We start from the raw sequence: 12,426 nt of genomic DNA, 5'->3' as shown, positions 1-12,426 counted from the left end.
AGTAGACGACATAATTGGAAAGCAGTTCTTATTACAAAAGAGTCAAGGATACCTTTAATAAAAGTGAAGTCTGACGTACTTTCAAATACAATTTGTTGTTATCGTAGACAACCCTCAACTCTCCCATTTAGTCGAACAATACTGGTAAAAATGTTGCCTGAACTGGTCCACACTGTTAATCATCAAATAGCATGTATAGGTGTGACTGGACTGTGATCCACTCCTCCAAATTTTCCCAAAGCTATCGTACTATTCACAAATGAAAAGAAATTATTCAAGGTTTGATGTGTGCTGTAATTACGGTAGGATCTTTTAAGGAGCCTCTTGAGGCAGGTTGCAGTTGTAGTTACTTTGGGGGTTTAACCAGCTCTTGAAAATGCGAGGCAGAGATTTCAATCACCGAGCTGCAGACGTGTGAAGCCAGGTCAAATTTGTGAAGCTGCTTATAGGAAAACCGCAGAAGTCTTAAAGTGAAGTTTACTTAAAAGATAAGCACATAACATTTTACATGCAGTACATAACCCAATTAGGGTACTGGTTTGTCCAAATCCAGATTAGTTAGAGTGAGCCACCGATGATTTTCCTGTATGAAACATGAACAGAGGATAGAGTAGATAAAGCATTTGAAGTCTCTAAAATAAAAGTAAAGTGGTCTAAAGAGCAATAATATAATAACAGTTTAACTGAGTACTATTTGTCCTTGTGCTGCCTTACTTTTGTATTTGTGGATTCCTCTGTCCAAAAATGCACCCATGTTGAAATTTCACACAGGAAGATCATTGGTGGCGCACCACCTCCAACCTTCATTACCTGTATCAATAATTAATAATTATAAGCTTCTGTGAACAAAACAGCACCAGTCCAAACAGAGCAATGATTTAACTGATCATTAAATAAACTTCTATGATGTCTCAGAGACTGGAGTTGTTTCCACATGGCAGATGTCTTTTCTGGCTTTAGCCTCCTTTGTAAAAACTTAGGTAAAATACTGATGCCACTGCAAATAAGCTGATAAATGCTTAGCCAAGCCAATGGATGAAGAGGGCCACTGATTCTGTATTTTTCTGACTGTCTGTCCATATTTTTAATTGAAATGGAGCTAAATGTGTATTGCACTTATAAACAGATTATGTTTAAATGTAACCAACAACAGATGAATAATTTCCTCAAAATATGCTTTTAAGTTACCAAAATACACTTAATAGTTATTTAACAGGTATTGTGCCTGGATATATTGACTTTACAGCAAAGAATATTGTGATAATAAACTTTAGCAAATTATAGTTTTAAAGTTTTTTACTGATTTTTTGGGCAAAATCTTGCATTACCCTCTGAATTTGACTATGTTGTTGCAGATAAACATTTCTCAAAACGTTTATCTCGGCAACCGACATCTCCTCCCCTACATTATCTGTTTCCCCTTCATGTTTGTTCTCTCCAGTTCTTCCTCCCTTCCCCTCCCAGCATGCCAACATTGTTATTGGTGTCATAATTTACCTCCTTATGCAAACATGACCCTGTCCTCGATATGCTGTAAGGCAAAAATATTCATACTGTATTTATTGAGCGACCAACAAACAATGAGATTGGGGCAACATAAATTATTGCTCCACGACTTCTTTATATTTCTGCACTCCATGCATCACATCACCCAGCATGCATTAATGCATACATGTCTTTGCTGTGTTTCCGGTGCAGGTCATACATACAAAACACTGTGTCACAGAGTGACACGTCTGCGTAAGATGAATAGATCAGCGAGGACACGCCAAGTTACCGTGAGATAACCGGAGTGAAGGGGTGTGTTGGTGAGCTTAGGCTCACAAACTGAATGCAGAGAAATCCTCTGGGTTTGGTTAGAGAGTGATGCACTGTATGTATTTGGTAGCACTTTTAGTCTCATGGATTTGACCTTGGTGAGCCTTTCCGTGCTTCTGCCCTCCTACATGTCAACCCACCCACCCCCAACCCTTCGGTCCCACTCAACCTTGGCTAATTAGCTCACATCCCAGTGGCATATGTTCACCACAACATATCCACAACAAGGACAACACAACTCCAGCGTCCCAAATCCGTGCTGCTCCTCTCACTTTCTTTTTTTTTTTTTACTGTTAATAGCACTTTACATCCAGCTTTGCATTGTTCTGGAATAAATCTAGTAATTTTCTCTAAATTTCCCTGCTGTGTTGCTGCAATATGTGCTCGTATCTGAACTGCTTTGTGTCAGCGCCGTTACGTTCACTACAAATCAAATAACGTAGTGAGAAGCAGGTCATGCATAATGACGAGGAGGAATTGTCCCTCTGACAACGAGAGAATTTTCAAGTTCAAGTTTAAGTGCTTTCACCTACGTTCAAATTTAGCGAAAAAACCCCCCCAAAACACTTTCGGAGTGATGTGAATAGAACTTAATAATCGTGTTAATTTAGGTTTTGGGGGCAGGGCCGCACCTCAACCACACCTTATTCCCAGCTGTCTATTTATACTCTGATCTCCTGTTGAGTGCTGTTTGTTGTGCTCTTTCTCTACCCCTCACCCTTCATTGTGATCTCCCTCATACCTTTTTCTTTCATTCCTCATCCGCACTTCCTCAGTCATTTAACTTTAGTTTCTCATCCCTACCTTTCCCCACGTCTTTACTTCACCCTTTCAAACCCATGCACTCTTTCACCTATTCGTTTTTCTCCATAATAACAGCATCTGGATCGCTTTGCAATCCCCCATTCTCAGTCCCCATCTCTGACGTTTTTGACATTTTTGTCCAAAAAAGTATTCCTGGTTTTGTCAATGTCTTCTGTGACTTTTTTTAGTCCTAGAAATCAAAGGTTTTCTCCTGGAATACTTCTCGTGTAAATTGAAGTTGTGAAATCTCTTTTTGTTTGTACAGGCATGCACATTCAGATCATGCCTGTACAAAGACCTGCTCTGGTCATGACCTTGAAAGGTTTAGATTGGGGTCGGAGTAGAAAAATATAAAATAAAATTGCAGTTCCAAGTTTTTTAAGAAAACAAGTCTTTGATCCAAGAGCACTAGAATGATGCGTGTGACGTGGATGTTTTACAATAAAGTATGAACTTTTAATGTTCTAAAAAAATTTATTTTAGTACCTCAAATATTCTAAATGCATTGCAATTGCAAACCCTTGAAGAATAAACACTTTCCTAATTGACAGTTCATGGAGAGGGGCGGGGTCAGGGGTTGACTTGCGTGTACATGTCATTGTAAATGGAAGCACCTTTAAGGAGAGAGCGCTGGTCTACAAATTTCTAACTCCATTAAAGTGTGTGAAGAGACCTGGCAACACCAGGATGACAGGAAGAGGGGAAGAGATTGCATGCAGACAAACTGAGTCTTTTTTTCCCCAACTTCACAATGAATCACTACTATGTGTTGGTGTTTTACAATAAAATACACTGAAGTTTGTGACAAAATGTGAAGAAAAAATGAGGAATTAAAGTTTTTCAAGCCCCATGTACATATATAGGCCCTTGTTAGATATACATTATATTGATTAGAGAAAATATATGAATTTGATTGGGATTGTATCCTTGCTGATCATGCGTCTCACCTTGTAAACATAGGAAATGTTGGGCCTAGAGGCTCTCGGCTCAGTTTTTCTTTTCTAATGAAAAAACATGCAAACAATAACTGACCAATGCAGCAAGTATCTTCAGATTTTGTGCAGAAGGACTAAGTGAAGTCAGCTGTCTGGATTCGTTCTGCTTCAGCTATTGTTGGGTGAAAATGTTTTTCAGTAAGAGCTCTACAGGCTGAATCCACTTCCATAAATTTCTGTTGTCATGCTTCGGTGTATTACGAGTCGCAGGATTTCTTCAAGATCTGTATTTAAAACATCACTTTTGATTTTGACGGTAACACGAGTAAGAAAACAACATGGGTTTCTGCAAGAAGTGAAAAGTGGATTAAAAGCCATTTGCGTTCCTGCATGTTTTGTTAAGAATATCACAGTTCATGCACTACAAATAACTTTAACAATTTAGGTTATGCTCTCTAATATTCTGCTTGAATTGTAGATTTAACAGTTAAATTACTTAGATCACAGCAAAAGCTGTCAAGATTTTTGTTTACTAGGTGAAGATTCAGATGACTTTTTATTTAATGGAAATAAAATAAATTAAAATGTGTAACAAATAGGAGCAGGTATAGGTGTGAAAGTACTAAACATATAAATTATGCTTAAAACAAAACATATTTTGGCTAATTATTTGATTTTAATGAAATACTGAAGCCAAATGGGGAAAAAACCCCCAGTGAATTTCTACTTTGTGCTGAGCTGAATATTTACACGCATAAGAAAGAGAGAAGTTATGTTGAGGGTTTTTCCAGTGGCAGCTGGTTGCCAGGAGGCCTGCAGCATCTCAAAACTCCCATGCCTGAGCTCAGCCTGACGGAGCGGTTTTCAGGGCACCGTGCCCCAGAGAGATGTCACTGTGACTCGTCTCTCCTTGTATCCACCTAAACTGGAATTTACTTTATCATCTATCCTAAGAAGGAGACAATCATTTGTTGCAAGACGAAAAGTATCCACTGTTCAGGTGTAGACTTCTTATTTTTCCTACATGTTATTATAAAACACATTTTATTCATCTTGTTGGTAAAACTCTTGTTAAGAATCTAATTAACTTGCATTTGCGCTTATCTGAGTTATCTGAGTTAGTTATTATTCTGTACAGAACTTTGTAATGGTTTTGTCTGTGAGGAGAGCTTAAAAGAACGCATTTTACTTATTTTCTTATTTCAAATTGAAGCACTGGCTTTAATTTTAAATAAAAACTTTTTTTCTTTGCACCAACAGCACAGGAAGAAAGTCCTTGATAACCAGAAGCTCCTGAAGGTGTGAGCTAAAAGGAGTTATTGGAAGTGTTTAGTTTGAAAGTTTCTTGGTTTTACCGACAGAATAATAATGAGGACGATGGTAATAATTATCGTAGTTGCCAAGAAATCAGATGTGAAATACCCTCCAGATTCCAAGGAAATAATATCTCATTTATGAAGTTTACAAAATGCTGTGTCATTGGCTTATTTTAGCTTATTGTCGGTGCTCAGTTTTGTTTTGGATGATTAAAGGGAAGTGGAGGTCATAATGGTGAGAGTTTTGTTGTATAACACAAACGTAAGCCTCATGCTGAAAAAAACAAAAAAAAACTGTGGAGTGTCAAATTGTAAATGTCTTCATTTCATTAAAGGCAGACATGTACGGGCAACAAAATCAAACTTGACTGATTAATGAATACTTTTTAAAAGTAAGCACTAATAAATATATATTAAGGACTTTCTTTATTTCGAACCAAAATGATTGAATAAACAAGAATCTAGCTTACGACAGACCACATGCAGATTTACTTTGTGCTTTTTTGAGATAATCAAACAGAATTTAATATCAGACAAAGAAAACCTGAATAAATACAAAAATCAATTTTCAAAAGATTATTTCATTTTTGGGGGCAAAAAAGAAATCCAAACCAACCTGGCCCTTTGTGAAAAAGTTATCAAAGAGAAAAACCGCTTTTCTTTTATTCAGTTTCAGTCACTCACAGCCAGACCTAGTTTACAACCATACGTCTAGAATCAGGACATAACTTAAATCGACTTTCTCTGACAACATAAAGCAGCATTGACGATTTCAAAAGCAGCACATACCTCAATCTAAAGAAATCAAAGAGCAGACGAGAAACAAAGTCATTGACCTCAGTCTATCAGGAAAGCCTTACAAAGCTACCTCAGCCATCTCTACGATTCTAGTGAAAGCCTTTATCCACAATGGAGAAAACATGGAACAATGGCAAAACTGGCTAGTTTAATTCAACAATGCACTGATGACTCATCCAGGAACTTATTAAAGAAACCTTAACAGAAATCAAACATTTTGAAAAGTGTGTCTCCCGATACGTTTGTTGTAAAGCTAACCCAGAATTTCAGAAAAACTCCATCATTCTGACGGTGAAACACAGAGCTGGAAGAAAACTAGGTGGAACTGACAGAACAAAGTCCACTACTTTTAAAAAAAAGACATAAAACAAAATGGAGTGATCACACGACATGCGTATTAAATCAATACCACAAAGATGAGTCAAAATTCCTCTACAGCCTGTTCACATAAACACTTGATGCCAGAAGGGTGGCAGGATCAATTTAGGTGGTTGATGATCTAAAACATTTAAAGTGTGATTAAAAAAAAGCAGAAGCAATTGGTCAGTGGTGTTGCCTTTTTCATTGTGCTCTAAATCCAAGTATCCGCACACATTCCTGTCACTCTAGAACAGCAGCCTCTCTTGTGTTTGACCTAAAAACTTGCATATCTGTTATTTTGTTTTTTGTAATCAGGGCGACCTTGCGCGTATATAAACCAACCTTGAGCGGCGTAACAAGAGCAGAGACAAACAGATGCTGAACCGTCCTATCACAGGCGTGTATTACATGTGCTGTTTACCCACACTCAGTGAGAGGATCACAGCTGAGGTAAACAATGAGCTCCACTGTGTTTGTTCACAGAGCGGAGCTGCGTGTCATTGAGCTGGTATTCAAACTGTGATTGGCTCACACCTAACACCCAATGATGAGACTGTGCAGCCAGGATTTAACTATTGGATAAATACTGTCACAAATGATTAAAATGGGTTTGGGCTTGGAAAACTGATGTTTTTCTTTTGTGGATAAGAGTTTCTAAATGTTTCCGGTTGTTAAAAAAATGTGCTGCCTACAAGTGAAAAATTTGAGAACAAAAAAAGTGTGAGAGTAGAGCTAGTCAACCAAAACATGACCAAAGGCAATCATGTTGGCATGGTGCTGTTAAGGTAGGAAAACTCAGAGGCAGCAGATGATGTGATATAACCAGAATAAAACAGAGGAAACTTGGCTCATGATGGCTCATGACAGACAGGAGAACCGGCTGGAAATAGACAAAAAAAGGGGAACATGCAACAGGGATGATAAAAGAAGAAATCAGTAGAGGACACATGCGAACCAATGAATTTATGTTCTGAGGGAGATGTGGGACTGACAATATGCAGAAGGATTAGTCGGAGGTGAATGGTAACAGCTGAGGGAGACTGCAGAATAAGGTGGCAGCTGTGAATTGGAGTTGGAATAACTGAACGATAAACACAGGAAAAGAACAAGAACAGAACTAAAGTGTAAATAATCAAACACAAAAGGTTGAACTGACATGCCACGATCTAAGGAATATAAATAAACAACAAAGAAAGGATCGAAACAGGAACCCAAATGAAATTTCACATATTTATGTCTTTAGATCAGTCTTAACAAAAGTCATCTTTTAGTCCAATTATTGTTTTACTGTGACTATCAAACAACCAGAGCTACAAAGGAGTGGTTTAGGTCAAAACATGTTCACATGTTAAAATGGCTCTGTTAAAGTCCAGTTCATATACGGTGTAAATACCTTCAGACTGATGTTCACAGACGGTCTCCATCACTGAGCGTAAACTATTTTACAAACAAAGATGGTAAAAGGTTTCTGTACAAATCTGGTAGAGACAAACCCCATCAGGCTGAATACTTCACACCGAGAAATAAAAATCTGCACAATATTATTTAACTGGAATCTGCTGAACATCATTTTGCATGTTTATCCCACATCTGGTGACTCAAACGCTGATAGAGCTAACAGTCTTTTTCTGCTATGAACTGACTCATTTTACACCAACGTTACGGCTGATGGCAGCATATTTTACTTTTGTTTGTTCTGCACAAACTTTGATTTTCATTTGAAAGATGCTGCAAAGCACTGGCAAATCAGCTTTGATGAACATGTGAACATAATCTATATAAAACATTGTGCTTTTTATGAAAATAAATCACATGTATTTTACCCAGTATTTGTGTTAGTGTGGGGTCACATCAGTTCCTCCCTCACATTATTCTCGAACGCTTCCTTGTTTCCGTCTTTCATGCACTTTGCTACATTTTTCCACTGTGTTGCAGGTGATGTTTGCATTTGTTCTTTTATTTCTTCTGATCTATGAAAGGAGAACGTTCAAAAGCACTTTCCCTCTCATGCATCCTACACATTTTGCAGCGAAGTGAGCTTGTTTTCTGTTGCCCTTCAAGACACACAAACACGGGCGCGCATACGCATAAACTTTCACTTTGGTGTAAGTTGGTGACATGAGTCCTTGGAAAGTGCAGTATTCAATTTGTAACTATTATGGAGACAAGGACACAGTCCTTTATGTGAGCAGCCACAGAGAGAAAATGGAGGCAGTCACTATGGCAACCGCCAGAAGAGTGCCCAACAAATCAACAAACAATGCAGTACGAGACTTTTCCAGGGAAGCCATTTAATGTGAAGCCTTGAATCATACAAAGTTGTCCTCCTAAGTTTCTGAGACCTGTCTGTGGGTGTCTGAGCTCCAAGTGTTTTGTAAAAAAAAAAAAAAAGAAAGACAGAAAAGACTTGTGTTTTTCTCCCCGAATGGGTTTCAAGGCCGAGGAGTCCGAATGTGCCAAAGAGCTGCAGTGTTAGGTCACGGCAACCTCGGGGTTTCATTTGCCTGATCAGCCTTCAGAAAGTGCAAAAAAAAAAAAAAAAAACCCAGAAAGTGCTCGCTGATGCAAAAGCAGCACCAGTCATCCACTAAAACCTTCTGCGTGTTTACACCAGCAACTGGCACATTTCTTTTTTTGTATATTTTGTATCAGTTGTACAGTGATAAAAAGAGTTACTGAATAGCTCCCTTTGTCTTTAAACGGGCTGGTTGAGGAGGAAGGATAAGGGTTCAGGAGACTGAATTTTTCTTTTTTCTTTTTGAATATATTTTCATTTTTGCCTAACAGTTTACTTTCTTGTTAGAACGTTTGAACACACACACAAAAAAAGCCCAGAACGGGGGGTGGAAAAGCACTTTCATCTACATATCATTTAGCATTCCCTTGCAATGTAATCCCTGTATGTCACTCTCACTTTCCCATGCCCCCTGTCTGAGTAAATATCCTCCTCGGTTCTGACCTTGTTCTAAATTTCACTGCTAGACACAAAACTGCAGCACAGCTAATGCCGTCTGACTCGGACTGTCTGGGTGCCGCTGTAACTGCAGTTGTTTAAGAAGCACTGATGACAGCAGACAAGTGGGTGCTTGTGGGTGTGCATTCAAATACCAGCTGCTTTATATCTTTGGATCTCATCATATATATTTTTGCACTGCATGTGCAGACGTTAAATAACACACCACTGGTGGAGTGCCTGAGAAGGAAGAATTTTATTTCTAAAAAAAAAATAGCAGGAAAAGTATTAGCATATTAGCTAAGTATTTTACCTTATTAATGGCATAAACTAATACTCTGTTTAAGCACCTTTTTGAATTATTTTTGAGATTCTATCTTTATTTGGTGTCTTTCAACATGTCACATTTCAGTGTGGCAAGCTTCTCTTGCACTGTCTAACGAAGGCTTTCCAGATCTATTAGATTCTGATAGATCTGGAAAGAGATCTTGTCTCTTGTAGACAAGAGACAAGCACATCTCTTGTCTACATCCCTTTAAAGTGACCCTACAGGCAGGTTAGATTGAGTTCTGAACTCTGACTGGTTCTTTCTAACATACTAATTTCCCTCCGATGAAGCCATGAGAAACGACACCTGCAAGGTTTCACTTAAAACTGACTCGTGTAAGTGTTAAAAGTTTCATCCATCTAGACAAAAATCCCACTTCCACAGGTAAAAAGAAAACCCCACAGCACGAATCTGCCACAGCCATGTTCTACTGTTCTTTAAATATGCTTTTGTGAAAAAAAAAGTTTGTTTTCTTTTTTTTTTGAATAGTGACACCATTACTGATTTTATTCAGATGTTGATGGATATCTTCGCTAATATTTTCCTGACTTATATATTTGAACAATGAGATCCTTTTTATCCTTTGTAATCTCTCAGAAAACTACAGCTTTACACAAAAGACATACATAAGCAAATAGTAAAAAATCTCAGAGATGACCCTAATTTCTGATTGATTCCCAATAAGTGAGGATGATTGACTGACCCAATTGAATCGAAAGGTACAAAGTGTTAAAACATGAGCAATGTAATAAAGATTGAATACTCTAATGCAAAGAGATTGCTACGCCTTTTTGACTTTTGAATTTTTCACAGCCACAATTACATATATTTTTAGAATTCTGTAAAATTAATGGTGAGAAAAGCTATAAAATAATTTATAATGGTCTCGCTTCTTTTATGTCTCAAAAACCTGGCATTTTAACGGGACTCTGTAACGCTTTAGGGGTTTATTGTATGTGATGGGGAAGTGAGAGCTTTGGTAAACTGGGCTTTGGACCAACAGGCACCAGGCCAGATAGAGAGTCTGCCGTGTATCAAAGAAATTTGACCTGTTAATGCACAAAAAAGGTAGGAAAGAGTGGGGAAGGGGGAAGAAGAGGCTTATTAGATATTTTATTTTTCATTAGAGTTCTCATCCCATAGATTTGGATCAAATAAAATGCATTATGACATCATTTATCAGCGCACGTTTTATTGAAGTGCAGGCCTTTCAAAGGGGATTTCAAACTAACTCAGTTGGGCAAAGTACATTGAAGCCATGAAAACAGAGATTTAAAACTTTCAACATTTTGGACGCCCTGAAGAATAAAGAGAACAACTTTACAATAAATATTGACCAGAATGACCTGATGATGTTATATTTGAGAACACACTCACACAATGGTTAGAGGATTTCTGTCTTGTTTAAATTACGAAAATGACTGATAAGCATAAAAACTGTTTGTTGAATTCTTATATTTTCAAAGAAAAAAATATACAATCTCGCGTTAGAACATTTTTACAGTGTTTTGACCAAAACCTTTGGCCTTTGGTTTTGTCCTGCGGAGCAACTAAAACTTATATGTTGTTTGTTCCTGTGGTTTCTCAGTCTCTCTTTCTGCAGGTTTAGAACTTCAAGGGTGTTTTCTTCTATTGTCTTTATGTCTTTATCCTTCTTCCTCTGCTGTATTCTTACCTCCGTCTTTCCTTTTTAACTTTTTCCCCCCACTTCTCCTCCTCTCTTGGTTCTCTTTTTCAATTTCTGTTCCGCGTCTGCGTCCAATGCATTTAAAATAAACCGAAGCCAATTTCAGATTAGGTTTTCAGAAAGATAATATATGGAAAAAGCTACATGAACATTTCAGACTGTTTTTAATCACAGAGCTGGATTTGTCAATGGGCAAAACCAAATGTTTATTCATGACTCCCTCTGAGAAGCATTGAGATTTTGGCTCAACAAATGAATTAACTTTTTTTCTTCAATATCCTTCATACATCTTTACCTGTGCATACTGCTGTAATCACAGGTAAAAGTCTGCTTTAATTATTTTTACTCTTATTTAGGGCACGAGTTTACCGAGAAAACATTTTAATATCTCAGTTGCATTGCTGAAATTTTTTCCTGCACAATCAAATGGACTTTGGTTGCACACTGTGTGCTGTGGATAAGTGAGAGTTGACTTAATACAGACTCCATCCACCCTGTCTGAAGTAAAGATGGTGGAACAGAACAAAGATTAAAAAAAAAAAAAAACCTCTTGCACAAATCCAATAAATAAACAGCAAAATAAAAGAAGGAGCCAAGAGCGGAACAAAGGGAGAAACAAAGGGAGACAAAGAGTGACAGAGTGCTGTCTCTTCAGCTCTGTGCTTTTGCAACAAGACATAATGTAATCTCTCCTTGAGACGGAAAGATTTTTATAACCTGTGCAGGCTGGGCCTTGAGCAGGAGAAGAGACTAGCTGAGTGAAGGCTGTTTATCCCACAGTGTCCTTGATATAAACATGTGAAAAATCTCTCCCTTTTTTTCCCTTCTCTCAGCTAAATCAATACAAAGACATTTGGCCTCTGAACAATGTTACAGTGCTACAGCAAAAGTTTTTCATCTTGTCTGTATTCATAACTGTGTCCTTCAAAGCAACAGAGCAAGAGACACTGAAGTTGTACTTAATGCTCTTTCATGAAAGTAGAAATGTGCTCAATGGCAAAGAAAACCTTCTATGGAGAGCCTTACGTGACAGTACGAGGATGAGTCTGACGTGGCCCGCTCAACACAGTTAGACAGGACATCTGCTCCAAACTTTAGCATTTGTTTCCAGATACTTTCGCTGTTGGTGCCTGCTTCTTAAACTCCTCCACAAACCCTCCGGATTCACCTCTTCCTCCTCCTCTCAGACCTGTAATCCCTCTTGGGAGCAATTAAGATAAAACTTAAATTTATCTGCTTCACCCTAACTTGTCTTCCTGCATCTCCTTCCTCCTTCCTCCAACACCGCTCCTCTTCATCCTCCTTCGGTGACAGAGGCAAGCGGAGCACTGAGTCATGACATCATAATTCACAAGCGCCAGTTTTCACGGTTAAATCAATATCACCGTGTCCGAGTCAAGGATGGGGGCTGGCCTTCACAGCTCAGC

Source organism: Xiphophorus hellerii, chromosome 7 (genome assembly GCF_003331165.1).
Source record: "Xiphophorus hellerii strain 12219 chromosome 7, Xiphophorus_hellerii-4.1, whole genome shotgun sequence".
NCBI lineage: Eukaryota > Metazoa > Chordata > Actinopteri > Cyprinodontiformes > Poeciliidae > Xiphophorus > Xiphophorus hellerii.
Note: the sequence above shows the minus strand (reverse complement) of the source record.